Source organism: Anser brachyrhynchus, assembly GCF_964034855.1.
Source record: "Anser brachyrhynchus genome assembly, chromosome: 1".
Classification (NCBI taxonomy): domain Eukaryota; kingdom Metazoa; phylum Chordata; class Aves; order Anseriformes; family Anatidae; genus Anser; species Anser brachyrhynchus.
Window position 1 is genome coordinate 18,979,444 of NC_137694.1, and position 26,257 is coordinate 19,005,700.

The window sequence follows — 26,257 nt, forward strand, 5'->3', positions numbered from 1 at the left end:
ACTATCCAGAAGGTGAGAGGAGTCTCTGTTACAAAGGTCCTTGCAACAGTGTCTGGACTGGACAAGATCCCCCATGCTGCTATGCTCAGTTCTCAACCTGAGTACTCATAACCAGCTGGTTCATGCTCCTACATGACCACTCCAGCACGGGAATGATCTGCCCCATTGCTATTATTGTAAACCATGTACAAATGTGTCTTATTGATGTATAACTTGGTCAATACTGCAGTAATTGCAGACTCTTTGGGAGTCTCCAGAAGGTCCAGCTTTTCTCCCAGAATCTTAATCAATTGCACATTGCAATGTACAGTTAACTCCAGGCACTGAGGGAATCTTCAGAACAGTACAAAATTCCCAACCTGGAGAGACCCTGCAACAATTAATTCAATTCCTTATTGTGAAGGCAGATAGCACTTCAGCCAATCACCAAGATGTCTCACAGCAGTCAACTACCTCATTGATATATATGACTAGCTAGTGAATTCCTGGACCACATGGGAAATTAATGTCCTAAGTGCAGAACATGCACACATATTCACAGCACTGATATCCGGCTACACCAGTTTAACAACATGACAAGCTGAAATTTCATTATTATATCTCACAAATTCCACAGTTCAACAAATGCATTAGAATTGCATGTGACACACAAATTAGATATTTCTTCCACCTTTTCCCTAAAATTACAACATCAATAACCTTAAACTCCTTTAAAAGTCTCAGATAGGTTCTCCAAAGTAAATTACTTAAAATTTGCATTAGTATTTGCAAGTTTATTTGCTGTTTATCTGAAAACTCAGAATGATTTCCAGTTTGTGAGTTTCTGAGTGCGTTTAATGCCCAGTCTTCTTGTTTCAACCCATTAAATAGCTTTAATCTGAAATCCACCTTGGTTGATTAACTCCCACCTGCAGGCTACCTCAGATATAATCTTCAGCTTTGGCCTTTTCCTTTCTGGTTGCACCACTGCGAACATCTTGGATGATGCTAATGACCACCTCAAATTACATTGATTTTAACTTCCATTTTTCCTGAGCATTGTTAATCTGCACAGTCTAATGCATGCTTCTGCATTCATGCCACAGGTCATATGCCCCCTTCAACTCAACCTCCTGTTCACTTTTAGCCTTATTGCTTATCACCTGCATTTATTCCCTTGGCAAAGCTTTCCCATACTTCATTTGCCTTCATTGGCAATTGTCTTCAGACCTTAAATTGCTAATTTCTTCCCTAGCTGTCAACTTCTTTCATTGTCCTACCTTTGTTAACTTTACCTCTGTAAAGCATATTATTCCTATTCCTCCAGTTTATCTTTTCTTTTTGTACAAGACTGCTTTAGGTTAGGTTTACCCTGATGTTTCTTTCTCACTTCCAGCCAGATCTGTGTTTCTTCTTTCTGTAAAATATTTATTGAAGCTTTTTATTCATGGGTTTATTTACATTTTGTTCTGATAAATTATTGTTTGCATTAACTTGCTGTTCCAAATGGCTGAAAGATCACTTGGATCATAAAAATATTCCTGATAAAATTTACTTGGATTGTCTTTGGGGACTAGTTGGAATTTATCTGGGTAAGAGAAGGTTGTTTAATTTTTGTTCTTGAGGATAAAGTACACAGAAATCAGAAAAGGAGGGGAAAAAAAAAGCAAAAAAAAAAAAAAAAACAAAAACCATGCTACCAACAATCTATCTCTTGCTAATTCAACTGGGAAAATTGCTTTGAAAGTGTATTAAAATGATGTTATATTGTGGGTTATAATAATTAAACTTTAGCATTTTATTGATACTTGTTTCTTTTTATAGACAAAATGTATTTTGTTGACAATAAATAAAATTGAAGTCTAAGCCATGAATGGTGAATGGATCTGCAGCAATGGCACATTTAAAGTCTAGATCAATGACACTGCTGCTGTTTTAGTTTGGGCATTAGATGCAACATAGGAAAGTCTAATGCTATCTGTACATGGATGCTAATTTTGAAACAATTTATTAATATCATTTAAAATATTCTGCTAGAATCTATACTTAAAGATGAAAAGGAAATAAATAAGGTCCTTGGTGGTTGTGATGCCATTTGAATTGATACAATACTGAATAAAGTTTTTTAACCTTGACATGTAAAGAAATTCTATGTAACACTCTGTATCCCTTCAGTCATTTTTGTAAATCCCAACTAGCTTTTTTTTTTTTTTTTTTTTTTTTTTTTTTTCCCCTGTAGAAAACTTCGTACAGCTCAGTATCTAGTACCTCTTTCATTTACCTGGGCTCACCCTTTGCTACAATAACAAGTCTCCTATGTGGTGAATCCCACTGAAGGAACACCATTTTGTCACAGGCCATGGACCTTCCACCATCAACTCTTCAGTCTTTTTAACAGTAAGCTGCTCTGTAATGATTAATTAGTGCTTAGTTTTTCCTGGGGTTCTGGATCAACCTCCCCTTTCTACCCGGTGTATCTTACCATTTTTAACCCCAACAGAAACACTGAATGTAAGTGGTGCTTGACATGCTGAGGAAAAGTGGATGAAGTTACATGTCTGAATTTGTTATACTGTGATATACAGGGCTTTCTGCTCTATGTAAAGGAGCTCCATGCTGCCTCTGAACCATATTCATGTCTGGGGTCTCCCATGCTTTTAGTGTGTGAGAGTATATGTCCCTTAAAACGCAGATATACGAGAGCAGGGTGAGCAAAAAGCTCAAAGTAAAAAATGCTCAGAGTATTTTCTAGATACTCTTTTAAGTTAAGTGTGGGCTTCACTTTGCTCCATCACAAATTAACTACTGTGTTTTTATTTCTGACAGTGAAACATGATGCCATTGCCCTTAGTCAATGGGAACTAAGGAATGAAGGAAACCACAGAAGGTGAGCAGCTGTGCTGTCCACTGTGTTCTTCATGTTCTTGTGTGAAAATATGAATGTGTTATCTGAGTAAAATTAGTGATATTGGAAGACAACTCTGACAGCAGTACATCCCAACAATGATGCAGGGGGAAATCACACAACATGGAACAAGAGCCTTTACAGTCAGTTCTGAAGGTTCTAAATACCTGTCACTTCTGCCAGTAAAAGCTTCATGAAAAACCAAATCCCATTTTACAGGAACATGACTTATATAGAATTACTCCTGTGGCATAAGAAAAGGATTAGACTAAAAGATGGTTGTAAAATAAAGTGTTTGTCATGTATATAACAGATGCACTTTGGAAAATTTGGTGTTTTGCTTGAAAAAGTACCATAACCCAAATGCTTTTTTTTTTTTTCACATAACATTTTAATCACTTTATGTTTTTATTCACATAACAGAAATAAATGAATGAGAAAAGGATTTCAGTGTATAGCTAGTCCTATCACATGGCACTTCTGTGGCTAAGTTAGGCATGACTAAAAATGGAGGTTAATAATAAAAATCTGTCACAGGAATACAATAAAATCATATGTGCATTAAAAATAGGTACATTGTGAATTAAAAATATGTGAAGTAATTTACATATAATTTCACATGTATAATTCAAAGTCTTCAAAGAACCTTCGGTATTTCCAGATTAATAGACTAAGGACACATTTTAACTGTAGAAATTCTCTCTCTGCCCATGAGGCTTCCTGTGGGTTGCTTACTTCAGTATAAGCATAGCATATAGTTAAAAAGACAAATGGCTTTCATTTTATATTCAGTGTTTAAAATAACAAAACATGCTTTTAACTTGACAAATTACGGTATTTTCAATGATTTCTTTTTTTCTTATAATTATTCTTTTAGCTGTTGAGGTATAACAGCATAATCTAACAGCAAAATGAAACTGCTTTAGTAAATTAAGCTTTTTTTTTTTGTCATATTAGTATTATTCTATACTGTAAGCACAAGAAAGTTAATGACAGATCTTACATGAGATACTGAAACTGTGGTTTTTAATTTCAGTTTTGACACAGCTACCCATACTAATATGGTTTAACTTTATAATACTTTTAGCTCACATATTTCTGTAGAAATTACTGAATAGTTACCTGGGATGTGAATTTAAAGTTCATAGCTACACAAAACAAAATTTTCACGGAAAGTCTATGACCTAGTGGTCTATAAGACCACTATTTATCTAGTAAAACTTCTTTATCCAAGAAAGCCAACCCAGAATGAATACCCAAAATATTAAAATCAAAGAAAAAAATGCAAGACCAAGTTTTGTAAGCAATAAAACCATGTTACTTTCATCAGAGTGATAAAATATTGGTGACAGTAAGCTAAGTATTCCATCTCTACACTGGTTATAATTAGAAATAGTTCTGATCACATCTTTAAATATTTTTTAACATTACATAATAGTAAATCACGAGGTTAGCTAACAGAAACAGCAGACAGGTAAATTCTGAGAGGGAATCTGAGGGAAGAAAGCATGTGTAACAAAACCAAAAAGATTTCCATTTACTGATAATATTTCTTCTTCACATATAAGTCTGATCAACAGAATGGTTTTGGGTGGAAGAGACCTCAAAGATAACCTAGTTCCAACCCCCTTCCATGGGCAGGGACACCTCCCACTAGACCAGGTGTCCAACCTGGCCTTGAACACCTCTAGAGATGGAGCATCCATAACTTCTCTGGGCAACCTGTTTCAGTGCCTCACCGCCCTCTGAGTAAATAATTTCCTCCAAATATCTGATCTAAATTTACTATTTAATTAATTAAATAATTAAAAACAAACAACAATCAAACAAACAAACTACTCCTTGTCCTATTACTACACTTACTACACTCCCTGACAAAGAGTCCCTCTCCAGCCTTCTTGTGGGCTCCCTTTAGGTTGCTCTCAGGTCTCCCTGTCACCACCTTTTCTCCAGGCTGAACAACTCCAGATCTCAGCCTGTTTTTATCAGAGAGGTGCTCCAGCCCTCTGATCATCTTCATGGCCCTCCTGTGGACTAAATCCAACAGGTCCATGTCTTTCTTATGCTGGGGGCACCAGAGGTTAAGGCAGTACTCTAAATGGGGTCTCATGAGAGCAGAGTCAAGGGGGAGAATCACCTCCCTCGACCTGCTGGCCATGCTTCTTTTAATGCAGCACAGGATAGAACTGGCTTTCTGAGCCAGAACTGTACATTGCTGGCTCATATTTAATTTCTCATCAACCAACACCCCCAGGTCCTTTTCATCACGGCTGCTCCAAACATTCCTCTACCCAGCCTGTATTTGTGCTCGGGACTGCTCTGACCCAGGTTGAGGAACTTGCACTTGGCCTCGTTCAACTTCATGAGGTTAATCTGAACCGTCTGTGCCCTCCCTTTAATCCTAACCCCCTAAGCTTTCAGTCATCTCCTCATACATTCCGAGGCAGAGCTCCATGCTCTCCAGCTGGTCATTGATATAGAGGTCAACTCACACTCCTCCCAATCCCTCCCCTCCCCTTCGCTCTTTGTCTAAGACAAGTGCACACTATTCTGTCTTGAGAGACCAATAGGATGAGTGCCACCAACCAATGCAGATAGTTACGAAATAGTTCCCAGTTACTTGGTTTTGTGTACTGTGAGTCTCCCATAGAGCCAATGGAATGGCCTTCCTTCAAAGAGGCACCCTCTTGTGCAAGCTGCTGTGCCAGTCCCTGAGTGCCATGCTACCATGCCATGCTGCCATGCCATGGCTACATAAGGCAGACTTTTGTACGTATAGGGAGTGCCTGCTGCTACTGCTGGCCCTGCCCATGGCTGGTCAGCTGCTCTCTCTCAAGCTTCTTGCTCAAGTAGCTGGAGATCCATCTCAGGAATTCCCCTGTACAGTGATCTCCTGATCTGCTGCAGAATGCACCTGCACTGGAGCTGATCACCTTGGCTTGTTGTAACTCTGTCTCCTCTTGTACGTGCAAAAGCTTCTTCTAGAAAAGTGTCCAGATTCTGCAGTTCACTGTGTAGAAGAAGCAGCAGAGAAAAACATATTGCAACACAGGAAAAAGATAGTGTAAAGTGTCATTAGAGATAGGGTTTTTCCACATTGCCACTGCTGAAATCAACACATCATAAGGTTCTGGTGGCATAATCCCACCTTGATGTCAGAGCAGAAGAAGAGAACTCCAAAGCCTGCCAAACTCATTGTCCCTCAAGAGGACATGAAGACTAGCTGCCTAGGGACTGCTCACTAGTGACTGATAGGAATGAACCTTTTTACAGACTTGTCTAATTGTCCTGGGATGTTGTGCTGAGACAGCTGCTGAGATAGTAGATCATGCTCCAGCTCCACCCACTGACAATGACCCTGTGCCAGTCACTCATCTGAATGCTTTTGGGAGTAACTGTAAGTGGATGAGTTATTAAAAAACTGGGTACTTTATGGTATTCTTCACCTGTATTTTTTTTCACCACACAAGGGAGCCATGTAGGGAAAGACAGCACTGGCTGGCTGATGTCACTGGGAAAGAACAAGGGCAGCTGAGCAGAAATGATTAAATGTCACAAACATAGAGGCTTAGTACTCTCATTGGAAAAGCCTGTAAACTGTAAACAATGGTGGATGGACACATAAGGCCTTAACTAAGTGTAAACTCTAAAAGTCTGGGGAAAAGCAAATGTTAAAAGGCATTCTCTTGCTCTTCATGGAAGAGTCTTATGACAGACAGGAAAAAAAAAGTGAGTCAGTCTCCTGAAAAGTTTTATATTATGCATGCCAGTTTAAGAAATAATATTAAAATAAGCAGGATAGACTAGAAGTCTTAGCATATAAACAAATTTATAAGTTAATTGGCATAACAGAGAATTTTAGGAGTTATGTTCCCTTAGGTTAGGGAATATAACTGGTATATTCCTGTCGAAATGTACAGCTATTCAAAAAGCCTAGGCATGGGGGAAAGGAAAGGAGTACCTACAAATCAAAGGCCTAATGTTCCTGTGAGGTAGGCCTGTCAATATCTGTGCAGTAAAAAAGGAATATAGTCATAGCTAGTACCTCTTGTAGCATTGTGGGCATAAACAGTGTGTGTGACACCCAAAACAGTCTAGATATTCCCCAGATGGATCACATTAAAGATGAAGGCAACCACCAATCAGATTAAACTGTTCCCAGGGAATTACAAAGAGAATTTTGAAAAACAACAACAACAAAAAAAGGGATCAGCTTGAAAAGCAGTATGAAGAAATCATGAAGATTTCTATGGGAGATAGACCCTACGGAGGGGAGAGACTAGTTACAGAAGGATATTTAAAAATACTAATAAATAAATAAATAAATAAATAAATAAATAAATAAATACTTTAGTAAACACTGTTCAACTGTAATTTTGGCAATCTTGATCCTGAATCTGTAGTTCACCTGTAGTGCTTAGATCCTGTGTATGTGTAAACTGTGTGAGCTAAATAGTTTTCATCTGGGACAGCGGAAAAAGAATTTCCTTGTTCCTACTTTTCCCCTTTCCTCTTTCCTTTTCCTTTTTCCTACTCATTTAATGAAGTAGAAGAATTCTGACATGCTGATAATATCAGATTTCATCTAGTTGAATATCCCTTGGGAAAAGTCTAGATCAAGTAACAGTCCAACAAGTTTATGCAGTGTGTTTCTGATTAACTTTTTGATACAGGAAGTGAAGACTGCAAAAGTAATGGATTGTTGCTAGGAGGAGAAAATATGAAGGTGGAGAACTGTATCATGAAAACAGGTTGTGCTTAGGAAAGGAAAGATGGGTGATATCAATAAGAGTGGAATAAAAAGCACTTCTTTTATTTTAGATAAGAGAATTTCAGTAAATTCTACAATTACCTTGTGAGAGTTCAGCCACTTTGTAGATCACTTGACTCAAGAGTCTTAACGTCCTGGAATGTGTTTAATAGTCTGAACTTAATGTTACAACAAGTGGTAGCAGACTGACAGATGTCTTTGTTGAGTGACTTGACGTGAGGTTATTTTGTATGCAGTTTCTTCACTTTGTAGGTGTATCTTTTCCAGTGAGATTTAATAGAAAGAAAGAATTTGTCACCTTCCTAAAAAAAAAGTGTTTTTGTTTTTGTTGTTTGTTTGGCAAATGCACTTCAGCTGGGATTTTTTATTTTTTTATATATATTTTTTTTTTAGTCTGGATGATTTTATTTGCCATTGGAACCAAGAATGAAGATACTCTTCCTGATGATTTTAGCAATGTATATTTCATATATTTGTCTACATTATTTTGTTTTTCTTAACATAATATTGAGTTGCTGCAGGTTTTCTTATTAACTGTGACATGAAAACAGTCTTCAAAACTGAGTTCTTGCTATTTCATTTTTTTTGTTTGTTTGTTTTTGAATACTGTGTGGCCTGCTCCTTGCCTTATATTGCAGTTTCATAGCAATTTGAATGATAAGTTTTTATACAGGATAGTTTTAACTTTTTAACAATTTTATTTGGCATGTACATTTTTAGATACAAGTTATATTTATTTCTTTATTCACCCTTATTATAGTATCATACCTCCATGAAAAAAAAAAAAAAAGGATACCTGAGTATATATAATTAAGTAATAATGCAGCAGAACTACCTAATTGATTTTATTCATAAAAAATACTTAACTGCAAGAAAAAGTGATTAGTTGTTTTGAGGTCTTAACTGATTTTTTTTTTTTTTTTTAAGAATCTAGGACCTTCTTCCCAAAGGCTGGAGTAAAAAGGCTGTAGGAGGGAAATGGGAAACTCCATCTTTTCTTCCAAAACTGCGTCTGTATACTGGTAAGACTGCCAGCCTCAGCAGCCAGCTGCGTTCTTTCCAGTGTGGAAAAAGGGTTGTACAGGAAGGGGAAGGGAGGTCTTGTTTTTACTTCTTTTCTAGTCTTTCATGTAAGATAAATAAACCATTTTCAGATCTCTAAGGTAAGTAAAATATTCTATAAGCACATTAAACATCCTTGAAGAACACAGACTTGATATAAAAATATTTTAGTTCAGAAGTGCTCTGTTTTGAAATCTGGATTTTTCATAAAAGTGATTAAGATAGAAAAATAAGTACACAAAGCATATACGTAAAAATGGTATACAAAGCAGTTTTACAGATGCTGCAGGGAAACCTTTATTATTAATTCAAGACTTTATGGATTTTATTTTGTTGTATTTATTGAATTCTTTCAGTTTGAGAAATGCCTCTTACCTTTCAAAATATTTGATATGGGATGAGACAATATGGGGCTGTCTTCCATAGCTGTTTTATAACGTGTCCCTTTACACCCTTCCTCACTTTTTCTAACAAACGTCTGCTTTCCTACTTATACTTTATTTCATCTTCAATCTATTATTTTATATTTGTATAATATTTTCATTGCTACTATCAGTCTTTTTGTTTCTTCTTTTTCTTTTTACCACATTATATTTATTATTATTATTATTAAAGCACAGTAGAAGACAGGTTTTATACCTAAGGGCTGTTTCAATTTTTATTTGCCTATTCAGATAAAAATTCACCACTCTCATTGAAGTGAGTTGTCATGTAAATACAGTATCCCCACTGCTTGTTCACTCTTTTATGTGACAGGACTGAAAAAGTGAAATACTGTGAAACAAATTGGGGCAAAAAAAAAAAACACAATCTTATTGGAACTACTACCACTTGGGATGGTATTTCAAAGCTAAACTGGTATGTTTGCTGTTTGTTCCTGGAATGCACCAGTGTTGATCTGAACACAAGTAGAATTTTCTCCTGGTTCAGAGAAAAAATATATTTAAGGTTGCCTTTGGATTACACAGCAGAGACATCTGCTTAGTTTCATGAGTAGAAGATTATAAAGGGTGTCAGTAAATGATCAAATCTACTTAGCACTAGTTATTGTATCTCTACTATCAGAAAAAAAAATACTTATTACAGTCAGTTTCAATGGTTAAAGTGGGTTTGTACATAAACAAGTCCATCTTTGAGAAGAATGCAAAACACTTTTTTCTGAATGAACAGAACAGTGCTCCACAATATATGGAGAGATTTTAAAAGTGTGTTGGTAGCACTGAAGTACTGGATACAATAATTTTATTATTTCCTTGCCTAAAATATTCAGTGCTCACTGTATTACACTATTTCTTCTGTTAAAGATGTAAAACAGAATTGGTCTGTTATATCTATATAATGGGTAAAACTTAATATCAGAGATAAGAATGTTCATACTAAATAAATCTTTACTGAGAATTTTCAGTTTATGGATGGGGCAAAATCTGGGAAACATCTAAATCATATTTAGATGTTACATTCATAAGGAGATTTATTTATACATCTTTTAAAATTCAAAAACGAGCACTTTGTTTAAAAATAATATTCACAAAATTTATTTTGAAGTCTTCATTTTCATCTTGCAAGTTACCAACAAACTGAAATGTTTGCTTGTTTGTTTGTTTGTTTCAGTGCTTTATCAACCACTTTGCTACATATCTCAGTGATTTATCAACCACCCCATCTCATATGGAACATTTGGAAAGAACGGTTTCCTTTAATCTGATGAGTAGCATAGTCAGTGCTCTACAGCAAAATCCCTAAATATGTGTTTAACTTCAGGTTTTAGAAACACTTTAGGTATTCTAGAAACACTGAGCTTATTCAGCAGGAATACATGGCAATAACTGCTCTCTTAAAATGTAAGAGCTCTCATACATACAGGCTGAAAGACTATGCTTTCTATTACATTAGTCTATTTCTCCTGACTGGGACAACACAAGAAAATGTTTTGTCCATTTTTACTTCATAGTTGTCAGATAAGGAATCTATGAAAAAGAACAAGTTCATTCTTTCTTTTTCTGTGAAGCAAAAAGTAACTGAAGTTTCAGATCAAACGTTTCTTATAATATGGCTAAAAAACTTTTCTGTGGCTGATCATCAGCTGAATGTCTTGCTAGAATTATTCTGTAGCTTCTTTTTACTATATTGAACAGTATGAACAATAGAGAAAACAATATAAGCCAAAAATATGTTTAAGAAAGCACTAAAATAAACAAACAAGCAAACAAATAAAAAAACCTCAAACTTACTATAGATAAATTGAAATCTGTAGTGTTACATCAGAGGTAAACCTGGCTTAATGCCTTTAACAGTTATGTGCTCAATTTTATACTGCCTTGACTAATATACAAATGGTCCCAGTAGAAAGCATACTGGACAGCAGCTGCATTCTCTCAGTCATTTTAAAGGGGAGATGAGTGGACTGGATCCAAAATACTATTCTGCAGCTGCAACAAGAAGGGGTTTGCTATTTAGAAGCATGACATTTTGAGTGCTAATTTTCATCTTTTCCTTTTATTAGGTTACTCTTCCCATGATATAACTGAGCTGACTTACCAGCAATTCCTAAACACTCAGGATCTGTATAGCATTTCATAGCTGGATTTAACAGCTGATTGTAATTCTAATAATGAAAATGAAAATTCTAAGAAATTTCAATCCATATTGAAATTGACATAAATGAAGAATATATGACATTTCACAACATTGAGTTAATGGAATTTTTAAATTCTTATTTTACAAAAGAATCCTAAAATTTATTTATTTATTTATTCATTTATTTAAAAGAATCCTAAAATTTATTCACATAGGAATCACATTTTCTGATAAAATCAATGGACATGGCTGTGCACAAGAGTGCCCAAGACCAGGACCATGTTGTGCTCACAGTTGTGTTCATTGATGTCAAAATTTTACGTCTATTAATATTCACACTTGCTTTATGTTAAGGAAAAAAAAAATCTTTAATCTTCTGTCGATCTGTAAAGATAATCTATCAGTATTGGGGGGTTACTATAAAGTAAACAACTGTAGTGTAAGATAATGCATAACACAGTAGGTACTGTGCAGTGCCCCAATAGTAAATATCTGTCTACGACGTTTAGAATGCTTCTGCATGGTGTAAGTAGCAGCCAGTGACTGTGAGATATGTTTAGTGAACTGCAAATACACATCTTGGGTAACTCTGCACTAACTCTTTGTGTAAGAAGGTCCATAGTATAACTGTATGGTGTTTTTCTACCTCTTGAAAACATCTAAGTCAAAAATAAATTAAAATAAATAAATAAATAAATAAATGGTGACTGTAGCTGCTTGTTTAGCAGAAGCTTTGCAAGCAGCTACTGACCCATCAGCTGTTGGAGCTACTGTTTCTATTCTGAGTAATGGTTTCATTTCTTTCAGCTTACAAATTTATCATTGAGCATTCTTTCTGTGGAAAGTCCATCAGCACTATGGCCACATATAACATTGTGGAAATAATTATATGCTAGTAAAGAAAAAGAATCTCAACTTTTATTGCCTTTTCAGGTATGGTAGGCTTTATTACAGATTTATTGTAGAAATTTCTTACATATTTATTGTAGAAATCAAAGACTAGTTTTGCCAGTGATAAGCAAAAGGCTTAAACAAATAACAAACAGGATAAATAAAGCATTAAGTAATGGCTAAAGCTCAAGTTGATTAGACCTCTTACCCCAAAGATACTAAAAGCCAAATCCTTACTGCACACTGGTCTCATATTTCTCCATCAAGATATCTTCTTTGACGGGCAGCCCTTCCAGTCCAGCCACTAAAGGTCTACAATTAGTGGTCTCTCAAACTTTATACTTATTGCATACCTTGGCTGTGAACTTTGTAGCCTAATTTGACCAGTAGACAAAGTTTGACCAATAAAGCTAGACATGCTGCCTTTTCAAACATGTATTGTTTCAGGTTGTTGCACCCAATTTGAATGGAGCAATGCAAACCTGTTCCATAAGGAGGGACTAGATGACACAGGTTATGCCACAGATTATGTAGATTATGCCTTGAGTGGGAGCACCTGGTAACTTATATTAACTGCTTTTGTTCTGGACTGTGTAAGTCACTTACTATTGCCAACGTAGGTCAGAGTACCATCTCACCACACCCATATCTCTTCATTTCTCTGATCACTGTCTTTTAACTTTGAGTTGTAATGCATGTATGAAACTCAGGCCTTGATCAAAAGTCCATTATCGGCAACTCTGCAACCTTCTTTTCTTGCTGCTAGGCCTTCTTGAACTTTTTTATTATTATTATTTTATTATTACTTCTATTTCTATAGCTACAAAATAGGCACAACTAGTTTTGCAGTTAATTCATCTCAGGATTCTTTCAGGGTATTCAGAATATTGTGAATAATGTCAATACTATTGATAGTAATGTTGATGTTATTAATTATAGCAATGTTAGGGATGTTAATGATGTTCCCATTACTCATAAACTGGGCACAATATGAAAACATACAACGTATGACACATACCATGACAGAAGGATGGTTTTCCACTGATTTTCACATTGGTGAGGATTTTAACATGCTCCTCGTATCTAAGGTTGTTGTTTGAATTATTTGATTGCCTGCTCTAATTCATCAAGTATTTATTTAGAGAAGAATAAACTGTTTCAACAGGACAAAATCACAGAATCACAGAATGGCTGAGGTTGGAAGGGACCTCTGAAGATCTAGTCCAAACTTCTGCTGAGCAGGATCACCTAGAGCACACTGCGTAGGATGGCATTCGTGTGGGTTTTGAATATCTCCAGAGAAGGAGACTCACAGTAAAGAAGTAAGTGCCCTCATATTCAGCTGGAACTTCCTGTACTTAAGTTTGTGCCCATTGCCTCTTGTCCTGTTACTGTGCACAACAGAAAAGAGATCGGCTCCATCCTCCCAACACCCTCCCCTCAGATATTTATATTTATTAACGAGGTAAATGCATTTATATACATTAATTAATGATCTGTCAGATGATACATATGTAGAAGGCACATTGGTAGCAGGGGTTGCAGGGGTGGCCTCTGTGAAAAGAATCCAGAAACTGTCCCATGTAAGATAAGAGCCAGTTCCAGCCGGCTCCAAAAGGAATACCGCCACTGGCCAGAGCTGAGCCCGTGAGCAACATTGATTGGGCCTCTGTGAGAGCACATTTAAGAAAAATAAAATAATAATAATAATAATAATACCCTGCTGCACAACAGCAGCTGGGAGAGCGAGGAGTGAGAACCAGCCCTGCAGACACTGAGGTCAGTGCAGAAGGAAGGCAGGAGGTGCTCCAGGCACTAGAGCAGAAGTCCCCCTGCAGCCTGTGGAGAGGCCCCTGGTGGAACAGGCTGTTCCCCTGCAGACCATGGGTCCCACATGGAGCAGATCTCCACGCTGCAGCCTGTGGAGGAGCCCCTGTTGGAGCAGGTGGATGTGGCCTGGAGGAGGCTGCGGCCCATGGAGAGCCCCTGCAGGAGCAGGCCCCAGGCCAGAGCTGCAGCCCGTGGAGAGGAGCCCACGCAGGAGCAGGGGGTCTGGGGGGAGCTGCCACCAGTGGGGGACCCGTGCTGGAGCAGTTTGCTCCTGATGGATGGACCCTGTGGTATGGACCCATGTTGGAGCAGTCCTTGAAGAGCTGCTGCTTGTGGGAAGCCCACACAGGATCAGTTTTGGAAGGATGACATTCTGTGGGAGGGACCCCATGCTGGAGCAGGAGAAGAGAGTGACCGTGGCGGAGACGAAGTGTTAAGGACTGACCATAACCCCCATTCCCCATTCCCCTGCACCACTCTTTGGGAGGATGTAGAGGGTTAATGGGTGTATGGGGTGGGTGGTTTTAGTTTGCTTTTAGTTTCTCACTGCTCTAGCTTGTCAGTAATAGGTATTAAATTATATTAATCTCCCAATGCTGAGTCTGTTTTGCCCATGATGGTAACTGGGAAGTGATCTCCTTGTCCTTATCTCAGTCCTTGAGCCCTTTTTATCGTATTTTTTCCCCCTTTCCCTTTGTGGAGGGGCAGTGAAGAACGGTGGAGGACAGCTGCCCAGATGGGTAAAACCACCACAGCAGAACAGACTCCTAGCTGAATCACCTATATCTCTCATGAAAGCCCTGGCTACAGAATTATTCAAGATCTCGGTGATATTAGAAAGGAAAAATGAATAGCACCTTGAAAAGTTTCTGTTTTCTCACAAAGAAGACTAAGATACTTTCTTCAGTCTTGAGTGCATCAATTGATAAACTGTTTCTCACAGAATCACAGAATCACAGAATCGTCTAGGTTGGAAGAGACCTCCAAGATCATCTAGTCCAACCTCAGCCCTAACACTAACAAGTCCTACACTAAACCATATCACTAAGGGCTACATCTAAACGTCTTTTAAAGACCTCCAGGGATGGTGACTCAACCACCTCCCTGGGCAGTCCATTCCAGTGCCTAACAACCCTTTCAGTAAAGAAATTCTTCCTAACATCCAACCTAAACCTCCCCTTGCGCAACTTTAGCCCATTCCCATTGAGATATAACTGCAAAAATATTGGTTCTTATTGGATGGGAGCTTCATTACAGGGTACGTAAAATTTTAAAATGAGGGAGTAGGAAGAAAAGAGCTCAGCTCTCCTTTTTATTATTATTATTATTATTATTATTATTATTATTATTATTTTCTCAGAAATATACTCTGCAAGTGTTATAAAGGCTCCTGTGTAATTTTGTGCGATTCTATGGGTGTGGATAGATAAATACCAGAAAGCAACAGGACAAAAGAGGAAATGCACCTGCTCAGAAGCTAGTACGTGACAGTTTTTTAAGAACTGATGAGCTCTGGTGATAAATAGACATGTCGTCTCTCCAAGAACTGATAAACTCAGGACAGCCAGAGTCTGCCATATCTGCACAAGGCCACTAGCACAAATGCACGCCAATTGTGTCAATTGTGTGACTGTGTAACTCTGATAACTTCCAGAGATGGCTGATAGATGCATAAAGATGGGAAGTTGATATAAGCCCCTGAGGAATCAAATAGCCCTCTGATGGACCTTATGAACACCAACCTAGAAGCCCCTGTGCTAGTAGAACCCTCTGATTACAGTTGGCCTTCCATTTGCTGTTCCAGCTGCATAACTATGAATGAATGAGTAAACCATAGAAGTGAATTAGTGAAAATGTGCAGTTTTCTGTTACTGATGATAGAGATTTGACACTATTAACAGTCACAGCATAATATAATTTGGAAGTGTTTAGAAATAGTGAGCAGGTGAGGAGGAAATGCTTCAAAACCAATCTTTTAACTAAAAGAGAATTAAGAAAACATTTCAACCTAAGAAACCTATATTATTCTGTTTAGTGTAGAACACATCAAGGTCTACAGCTCTGCACAGGGCATAAGGCAAGAGATGAAGTATCTCAAAAATAGCTCATCAGTTGTTTTTTTTTTTTTTCCTTGTTTTGTTTTTCTTTGGTTTATTTGTTTGACTTTCTTTTTCTTTTTTGAAAACACCAAGGAAATCTGAAACTATGCAAATACAATCATAAGGAATGAATTACAGTCTCAGAATCTATTACAAGATTGCAATAGCTAAACACACAGAGAGTAATTATTGTAGTGATACTTGCAGATAAACTGTAAATAAATTGTTAAAGTAAAAAAAAAAAAAAGAAAAAAAAAAGCACAAAACATTGATGCAGCCAAATGTGAGTGAATAAATGAATGAATGATAAAGTGTCACTGTAAGAACATGGAACTACTGAAAAAGGAAACTTTAATGAATCTTGTAACTAAACTCAAATATTTAAGTATCTTGTGCTGAAAAAGTTTCAGACATTTAGTCAACATATAACATGGTTGAGGGCCCAAGTGTTGAAAATATTAAAATTAAATAAAAGGAAAAGAAAGGATGGGAAATCAAAAATGAGATAAGAAAATCAAACTTCAGAAAATTTTAAATGTGAGGCATGTACTTTCATAATGACTCTAAGTTAGAGGATCATATGAAAAGTTCTGGGGAAAATATTCAATTATAATCAACAGAAGTGACTAATTAAAATTCTACATGTAGCTTAGTTTTCCACTCTTAAACCAGTTCATTTTTACAGTGGACTTACTAGCTAACAGCAGTTATCTTGCAGTCTAGATGTGTGTTGTGGATGGAGTTTACTAAATCCCAACTGTGATCTACTGGCTTCAAATCCATTGGTTTTCTTTTCTCAGCAGCAAAAGGAAAAATGCTTCCTCTTTAGCTGATACAGTTTGCAGAAGACAGTCAAATATGCAATTACACTTTTGAACTCTCCAAGGAGAGTTGCTAAATCTTTAATCATTTAGACTGTTGGAGAGATAAAACCTAAAGCTACAGCTGTAGTTAATTGAAACTCTACATATACATACAGAAAACGAAATGCTGCCCGTAGAGATAAAATTAAGCTGAGAAAAGCAGAATTTTCCTTGTGCATCTGAACCTGGGAATCAAAACAATGTTTGAGAGTCTTCATACCAAACTGACTAGGGAGTCTCAAGTGTTCTTGTGATCACTAGGGAATCCTGGGATCTTAAAATTCTGATAAACTTAAAACTCTGTGACACTTAAAACTGCCATCTGCTGCTGGCATATAACAGGACAAGCTGCTTTTTAAATATCTCCCAGTTGCAATGCCTAAATTAAAAACAAACAAACAACAACAATAACAAAAGAAAAAAAACCACCTAATCTTATGAATATTCATCAAAACATGAAATTAGACTTCTCTGAAATAAGCCATTTATATAATTCTGGAATTATTCTGTAATACTTCATGTATCAAAAGTAGTCTCTAGATTGAAAACAAAAAGTGAGTGCCTTTAAATTAAGAAAGACATAAAGATCACTATTTTATTTTTAAGAGCAGTTTCTGTTATCAAAAAAAAAAAAAAAAAAGACAGCCTGTAAACTTGTAAACTCACCACAGACAAGGTCCATATTGTTATTAAATTGAACAGTCACTGCTTTTCCAAACTGTATCTGCAATTGCAAAATAATTGCACCCTATTGTAGGCAATGGGGTAAAAATTAACATTTATATTCATTGGAACAAGTCAAATTTTAAACGCATAGCATTATCATAATTGAAATAAGTCCAATTATTTGAATTGCAAATCATGCAAAAATTGCTGTTACATCTGAGAATGGCCAAGAAACAAGTATAGATAGTGAAATTTAAAATTTACTTTGTGCAAAGAAATTCCACAGTGTTTCTTTCAACATAATTTGAAAGCATAGGATAGATATCTATGTCTAATACACACGATATATACTTAGGACAAAGGAGTTACTCAGCTAGCCATCAATATGTTCACCACTTCCAACAAAGTAGTTAAAGGGACTTTGTATACTTGTCAGTTATCAATCAGGTTAAACAGGTTGTCCTCCACTGCTGCTTTCAATGGGCTGATATTCAATGCTGCTGAGCTGCCTCTTCTGACTCACTACATTTTTTTTTCTGTTAGGATTTTATATAGTTTCATGTCAGTGTTTTTCCTCCTCTATCCTTGAACTGCTAACTATGCCTGTATCAGCAATCTTACCTCTTTCTGTATTTTTACTTCTGTCGTACAGCTCCATTCTATGTACTTTCTCACAACCCTTTTTCACAACTTGGCAATTTTCACAGAAGTTTGAGTCAAAGTTATGCAGCTGGACCACATCAAAGTTTTTAAACTGAAATAAGGTAGGTTTAGATTAGATAGTCAGTAGAAATTCTTTCCTATGAGGTTGCCCAGAGAAGCAGTGGCTGCCCCATCCCTGTAAGTGTTCAAGGCCAGGTTGGATGGGGCTTTGAGCAACCTGGTCTGGTGGCAGGTGTCCCTGCCCATGGCAGGGGGGTTGGAACTAGGTGATCTTTAAGGTCCCTTCCAACCCAAACAGTTCTATGATTCTACAAAAGTAGGCCTTGAATATATATATAGCTAAATCCCTTGAAGAAGGGATACAGGTATATTTAGCTGGTACAGGTATAGGCAGAAGCCTAAAGAAGGAAGAAAAAAAAAAAAGTGTTTTTTGCTGAACCAAAATCAGTTTTAAGTGAAATAGTCTTCAAGGTTCTTAAGGCCTTGACTACAGTGTTGTCATGGACATGCTTGTGCAAGAGCAGTGTGGCCAAATATAGGGCAAGCTGTATGTTTCACGTACAGTAAGTCTAGTTTGCTTCATGTTCAGTAGACAGTTGGCTATCTTCTACCAGAATATGAGCCAGAATTCCTGCCTGTGAAAAACAGTGAATCTAAGGCCTGTGTAAGTTACATAGAACAGCTGTACTGGTATAGAACACTTGTCTGCAACAACATTAGATGTAGCTGCCTAGGAACAGATATAACTGCAAAATATGTAATGATAATTTGCATTAATACTTTCAGATATGTTTCAGGTCTGGGATTATTTGAGCCAGTAAAGTCCCTATATGTATCTGTGGCTTTTTCTTTTATTAATGTATTCAATTTCTCTTTAAATTTATAAGCTTTTTAGCTCTTAAAGCATTTATAGGCATCTAAGGCAAGGGGTTCTAGAATTTGACCATATATATGAAAAGTAAACAAACTAAAGTCATTCCATCAAGTGATGTTACTTCCCCCCCCCCCCCCCCCCGAATATTTCTGATTCTGCAATATCTTTTCTGACGTGATGTTATTTGAACAACATACTGTGTGTGAGATAATGGTGATTTAAATTTATGATTGTAGGTAAATGCTCTTGCTTACCCACTTGAGAGGCCTTTCAACTAATGAGTCTTTAACTCTTGGCCTGGAAGAAAGAGTATTGAAATAAGCGTGACAGCAAAAGTTAATAGCTCGGCCTATATAGAAAAGAATGATCATAATCAAACCCAACAGATATTCGTGGCATTGATGACCCAGAACAAATTCACAATGACTTTAATTAATCTTTTGCTACATTTCATCTTGAACTCATGGAAAAGTCCTGATCTTTTGTCCAGTACATGGGATGCTCTGTCTTTAACAAGAAACTTATTCCTATACATCTACTGTATTTGCTATTCTTAATCATACGATAGGACCCAAATCTTGTTCAGTTCAAACTGTAAATCGTATTATAAACTTATGTTAGCAGTTTAGGTCATGACTTAGAGGTCTCTCTTCAAAAAAACAATAACTTTTTTTTTTTTTTATTAGAATGGAAAATTGGTCTACAGATCTCTTTTGTAATTCTAATGTCTTCCCTGTTGTTTTCATACTCCCAGGCTTCTGGATACACCAATTAGAAAAATGAGAAAAATAATTTTAAACTAAGAATTAATTTAGTCATATCCCAGTAAGAAGAAGGTAGATGTTAATAAAAGAAATTTTAATGAAAGAAAATCCTCTACAGGAATTGAACCCATATCCTTTCATAACATCAACAGTTACTTTATTCACAAAGCTACATTAAGCTAGTAGCACAACAGAATCAGGTGTTGTATTAGGCAACAGAGGATGCTCTTTGATCCCTATGAATGTAATAAAAATATATTAAGAGGAGCAAAATAATTAAAATTTTACATGACTACGGAATGTAGACAAAATGCATTCCCTAGGTCATTCCAAGGACTGTGTGTATGCAATTTAATGACATTCAGAGGAAATACAGCATATGTCTGGCCCTCTGTGACAAAGACACCTGGAAAGAAAGAAGACTTGTATTTTCTGGCCTCAGCTCTTTAAATTCTGTTTAAGATAATGGTTTCTGGTACATGACGTTAGCAGAAATCTTCCCAAAATACTAATATCATTCCTGTATTTGGAATATTAATTGCTGCAACATATACACAAGATATTTTAAAGTAAATACAGTTCCTACCACTAAGACCATTCTTTAAGTCGAAAAAGTGATGACATAACAAGTATTTTGCATTTATAATACTGTAGTTGTTTTTGTTTGGTATTTTTTTTTTGGTTGTTTGTTTGGTATTTTTTAAAAACATTTTCTATAGTGTTTCTTCCCATTGTTAGAACTCTTTATCAAAAAAATAATAATTTGAGCAACTTAATACTCAATTGAGATTACTTTGAGGAAATGAATTCTATGATCAACATGAACAGCATGAACAGGTTTCATCTGAGAGTCTGAACTAAGGTGTTAGTACATACAAGGAATGAAGTGACAAGCCCAGAGAAAATGTGTACCTGTGCTCATAAGCATCCAATAAACCTCCAGATGTAAGACTGAGAGACAGCATCAGTTTAACATGTATTCTTTTATACCATAGATTCTATGATGTGAATAAATTGTATCAGCTAAATTTAACATCCAAACAAGATACTTACATTATGACACTTTTCATTCTAGACTTCGTGTATAACCTGTGAAGAAAAATGGATGCTTCCTAGGGCAGATATATCTTCTTAAGGAAGATACTCTTCTCTGCTCCTGCCATTCTAGAGTATCTGTGGAAAGATTAGGCTTATCGTTTATATGCTTCTGTTACATGCTTATAGTTAGGTGAGGTTAATTCCCTTGTCTCACCCTTCCTTTCCTGGGTGTGTAAATAAACCTTTTAGAATTCATTTTGTAGGTTAGATGGAAATATAAATTACTTATTCATAAATCCACAGTTAATCACTTCTTCTCAATAAGGTCACCACAGAATCACAGAATCACAGAACTGTTCGGGTCACAAGAGATCATCGGGTCCAACCCCCCTGCCAAAGCAGGTTCCCTAGAGCAGGTTGCCCAGGTAGGCGTCCAGACGGACCTTGAATATCTCTAGAGAAGACTCCACAACCTCCCTGGGCAGCCTGTTCCAGTGCTCTGTCACCCTCACTGTGAAGTTCTTTCACATATTGGTGCGGAACTTCCTGTGCTCCATTTTGTGACCATTGTCCCTTGTCCTGTCCCCATGAACCACTGAAAAGAGGTTGGCCATATCCCTCTGTCTCCTACACTTCAGGCATTTATAAACTTTGATAAGATCCCCTCTCAGTCTTCTCTTCTCAAGGCTGAACAGAACCAGGTCTCTCAGCTTTTTCTCACAGGGAAAAGCTCCAGGCCTCGTATCATCTTTGTGGTCCCTTGTGGTCATCAAAGTCAATGAAGTTGCTCCAGATTTATAACTAGCTATTAAATTCAGGCTACTATGCAACCACATACTTTTGCATACAGCAACCACATGAATGGAGAATTCACTACACAACATTAAAAAATAAGGCTTGAGAATAATGTGATCCTAATCACAATTCTGTTGGTATTTTCATTAAAACATTGCTACCAAGAGAGAAACCATGTTAGTGTAACATCCATGTACCAGAACGAAAATAAAAGCTCATCACTCATCAGCTTAAGGTTTTGTGGGATTTTTAGTTGTTTTTTCATCAACCTGAAAAAAAGACACCATCTTCTTATTGCAAAGTATCTTGGGAACCATAATAATTTTTTATAGCAAATACTTATAAATTATATTCCTTCAGTTGTTTTCCTGTTTTGGATTTTTGATTAATTTGATAGTTATTGTTCACTACAGCAGTTTAAAGACAATTTTCCCCCATTGGGTTAGAGCTGTAGAAGACATCCTGTAGCTGTTTAGAAATACAGTTTACCAAGTGTATGGATATCAAGCGCATCAGTAATGGGAGTATGTATAGGCAGGTAAGGAGAGTAGTCCTTCTATCTTCATGACAGAAAAATAGATGAATATTTTGATATTATTTCTCCTCCAGCCAAAATGTAAATGATTATTACAGTGAGGTCTGTAGGATAGAAGGCATAGGATGAGTAGAAATCTCTCTGTCGACTTGCGGCAAAACATTTGAGAATGATTTGTCAAAAAATAAAAATAAAAAAAAATTAACAACATATTCTCTCCCTTTCTGTACATAAAGCTCTTACAACAAGTAATGAGCTTTCACGGCCTACACAAATGTATCATTTGAATTGTATTTCTGAGTTGCTATGCATCTGACTAATTGCTAGGGTGTTGATTATAGAGCAGAAAGAAAGGCAGTAGAGATTTATTTTTTTTTCAGAGTGATATCCTCATTCTAGGCTGCTAGCAGACAATTATGACATTCTTTGTCCTTTCTTGTTCTCAAAACTGCACTGCAGCAGCAACCCAGAAGCCCAGTTTTCAGTTAATGGATAAAGAAAGGATTTTTGAGGCCATACTTTTCAGAGCGGAATGTACAACAAAATCCTATCTCAACATGCAGTCAGTGTCCAGCACAGGTGAGTGTCTCAGTGTGACTGGCATGATTAAAACATAGGAACTATTCAGTAAAAGACTAAACTATTCAGAAGTCAACAAACATACCCCGAGAATCTAGAATAAAGACAAATTTAATCTCAGCAGTGATTAGTCAGTAATCTTAAGAATTTTTTATAATCAAAATCTTGTCAGAACTTAGTGACGCTGTAATGCATTTTATCCAAAAGTGTTAGCCACCACCAGTCATTTATTACTAAAATTGGAAATTATATTTTATCTTATTACTCTTTGAATTACCTTTTTTTTTTTTTTTTAAACAACGAGACTTTTGCATTAATTTTGGAAAAAAAACTGTGATTTAAATCCCAGTTTTGTTTGGTGTTTTTTGTTTGTTTGTTTGTTTTTAATATCTACATATGAATCCTCCATATGAATATGAAAGATTCATGTAGATAATTTTTTACCATACCATAGTTGGCTTGTGACTATAAGCAACCATGATGCCTTCATTCAAATCTTCAGATCATAGCCTATGATAAAATTTCATTTCCATTTACATCTAGGCACATCATCATATTCTATTTAAGCTAAAGAATAGTGTATATTTGACTTAAAATAGAAGCTTTTTCTCATTTTATCTGTTCCTGTTGTGCAAGGACCTGCTAAGGAGTCTTTAGGTGTCAGAAGTAGTGCAGAAGAGTTTCTCATGCATGGAATTCAACTGATCATGCTTTAGATGCCTGAGTATCAATCATACAAGTGATTGTGACTTCTTTTACAGTCAAAGAAATAAGCACCTCCTGGGGGTGATTCTCTTGGAATATTTTACACAAGTCTTGAGAAGACATGAAGTTTTGTTTTAAGTTACAGAGTGTTAGAAGAGAGCTTAAGGTGATAGGTTTAAATGTAGACCTTATGTAGACCCTTCAGACCCTATCTTTCCAAAATTTTCCTGTTTTTTATGGGTTTGATCCACGGCAGTAACCTTTCCATTATCCATATACTATTTAATTATCTGAGAAACAGCCCAACAGTAATTAGTCAGAGAGACAATGATTAATAATCCATCCCTGTTCACAAGAGTTGTCAGAGAAATTTGGACTAATAATAAATTTGCACTAATAAAGCAGAGGAGGTGCAATTTTAGAATTTGAGAAGGGAAGAAAAGGAACCACTAGTAATAAAATATAAAAAAAAGTATTGAGTTAAGAATTTATTTTCTTCTGTTATAAATGTTTGTAAATTATTCTGGGAATAAACAAGTGATACATTCCTGTAAAGTACTGTGTTTTAAATAAGTGGATGAAATGCATGACTGCAACTTTTCCAAGATCATGAAGTTTATTTAACATTTTTTATTATTATTTTTCCTTTAAACTGTTTGTAGATTTACAGTTTAAATAAGATCAAATGATAAAGCTAGCCTACCCCCAAAAATAAAGTGACTTCACCTGATGTTATTCAAATTATTTGATAGTTTTTTGGGAGAGTCTCTATGTCATATATTTCTAGACACTCCTGTGATTTGGCTTGCTTGATTGTGCTTGAATTACCAGAAAAAGAGAAGAACAAAAAGAAACAATTTGCTAATGAACATGGACATACTCCTGTCACATTACAGATGCATAGATTGATGAAGGACACTTTATCCCTTTCATTAACTTGCATGATATGGACATTGTCTTGACACATATTTGTGACCACACAGCTCTATAGCTTCTCTTTCAGATGTGTCTTTCAGAGAGTAGACCTACAATAGTAATAGAATTAACAGTTTCATTCATTTTCTGGAGTGAAGACTATTAGCCATTCATTCTACTTCTACACTACTCCAGGCCCGTGCCCAGTGTATCCACAAAACCAAACAGAATCAATAGTCTTGGTGACTATTGTTAGTATTGTCTTGGTGACTCTATCTCATCCCACATACAATTGCAGCATTAATAGTATGGCATGCAAAGTCAAGAAAAGTGAAAAATATTCAATTATATTCTACACATCAATTTTTGTCTGTATCTCACTACCTACTGGGCAAGAAAAGCATATCTGGAAACATATTTTTTTTAATGTACTTTGATTTTCCCAGCAGTGTATTTTTATGAGAAGTTGTTTCTAAATATACTGAAACCAATGCTCAGATTATGGGCTACAGATTATTTATTCAATTATTATGTTAACATGTCTATCACTTTTATGATGGCTTTCTTCTTTTTAAACTGGTCTGCTCTACCTGATAATTGTATTTCTTTTTTTCCCTGATGTCAGGAAATGAGGATTCACTGATGCCACAGGTTTTTATTTTTAGGCAGAAGTAACTAAAAAGAGATTTGGAGAAGAGAGCATGGAGGACATAAGGACATAAGACAACAGATTTATTTTTTCTTGTTTTATAGTTGTTTATCATGCTGGAAATACATACATTTTTAAAATAATTACATTCATAACTTGAAGAATAATTTTAAAACAAAAATACACCTAAAATATACATTACACGTTCCTGATTTTCCACTAGTCACTAGTATAAGATATGACCACCATAACATTTTGAACTTTGAATAAAAAAATAATATTTTTTCTTCAGCCCATTCCTGTTTTCTTCCAGTGTGGACTAACAGAATAATCACAGCTTTTCAGATTTGTGTAATTTTCTTTATTCCACTATGGTTAGATGATATAATTCAGATAAATACAGAAAATGAATTAATCAAAGACACGTTTGAAGTATGTTTTTGTCAGTTCACCAACTTCTTGACAACATTTTCATATTTTTTCAATCATCAGTGATTTTACCTCAACAAATAGCTACAGGTTCTAGCAACAACAAAATGAAAGAAAAAAACAAGACTGAGTAATTTGCATCTCACGTATTACTCAGGTGTGAGATCAGTTTGCCATATGGGAAGCAAAGGGCATGTCCCCCGCTTCTCTCATAGCTCATTCCCTGTTGCTACTGTTTTAGTGCTCCAGTTTCAGGGAATCATATGTCCTGCTGTCATTTTGTCTTGTTAATATTCTACAAGAGCATATTTTCTGTCCCACATAAACCTAATAGCTCAAACTTCAGGGGATTCATCTTTCTGCACAGTTTGAAAGAGTATTATCTCTCATTGACACAGCATGGGTTTCTTACACACTATTGCTAATTTATCAATGTAAAGAGAAAGATGTACATTTTAGATCTTGTTATATTTCATGGGTCTGATTTACAGAAAAATAAATATCCATGATGATAAATTTATCAAATGCAAAAACTTTTGATATCGCAGTATATGGTTTGTTATAGAATAAACTTTATCAAAAGGAACTTTCTAAATGTCAGCCTTCATTGAAAAACAGTGAAGAAATCCTTAGGGAGACATAAATACTGTTGTATTTAAATACATATA

The 26,257-nt window shown here is 36.0% G+C and overlaps 1 long non-coding RNA gene across 2 annotated transcripts in view; it reads left to right on the forward strand.

Moving 5' to 3' along the window:
- The first annotated feature begins 1,669 nt into the window (after window positions 1-1,669).
- LOC308181534 overlaps window positions 1,670-26,257 on the forward strand; it is a 47,738-nt gene continuing 23,150 nt past the window's right edge. Inside the window, exons 1-4 of one of the 2 annotated variants that reach the window (XR_013941496.1) lie at window positions 1,670-2,376; window positions 2,806-2,866; window positions 8,583-8,677; window positions 13,351-13,511. This is a non-coding gene — a long non-coding RNA (uncharacterized lncRNA). Of the gene's footprint in view, window positions 2,377-2,805; window positions 2,867-8,582; window positions 8,678-8,730; window positions 8,819-13,350; window positions 13,512-26,257 lie in introns of those variants that run through there. The other variant, XR_013941497.1, reaches the window with a different exon arrangement.